The sequence below is a fragment of the Octopus bimaculoides genome, chromosome 17, assembly GCF_001194135.2.
Source record: "Octopus bimaculoides isolate UCB-OBI-ISO-001 chromosome 17, ASM119413v2, whole genome shotgun sequence".
Classification (NCBI taxonomy): Eukaryota; Metazoa; Mollusca; class Cephalopoda; order Octopoda; family Octopodidae; genus Octopus; species Octopus bimaculoides.
The window spans coordinates 32548216-32548691 of record NC_068997.1 but is presented as its reverse complement, the minus strand read 5'-3'; the positions used below and the strand labels follow the sequence as shown (position 1 = coordinate 32548691).

The following is a 476-nucleotide window of genomic DNA, read 5'->3' as shown; positions in this document are numbered from 1 at the left end:
ATATATATGAGAGGTATTGATATCTAGAAGACCCAAAGAGTGGAAGGTGACACTAAGTAGGTGCTATGGACTGACCATAGTGAAGCTCTTGGTTTGATAGTGGTATGAGTGAGGAGTATGTGGGTCTTGTATTAGCATGCATATATATATATATATATTAGACAATATGAGTTAATAATGTTAAGGTTGTGAGGAGTTTTCAGGACATTTATCAGGAAAAAGATATAGATATAGTCTCACAGCTGTTTCTGGGATATTATGCATATCCCTTCATCAGAGACGATGTGCGATGAAGGGGTACCCATAATATCCCAGAAACAGTTGTAAAACTATATCTATATCTTTTTCCTTATAAATATCCTGGAAACTCCTCACAGCCTTGGCTTTGTTATCTCATTTTGTCTAATACACACACACACACACACACACACACACACACACACACACACACACACACATATATATATATATATATA

The 476-nt window shown here is 35.7% G+C and overlaps 1 long non-coding RNA gene across 2 annotated transcripts in view; it reads left to right on the top strand.

Moving 5' to 3' along the window:
• The window catches only part of LOC106875031 (uncharacterized), a 19375-nt gene that overhangs the window by 740 nt on the left and 18159 nt on the right, over positions 1 to 476 (top strand). The window lies entirely within an intron of this gene.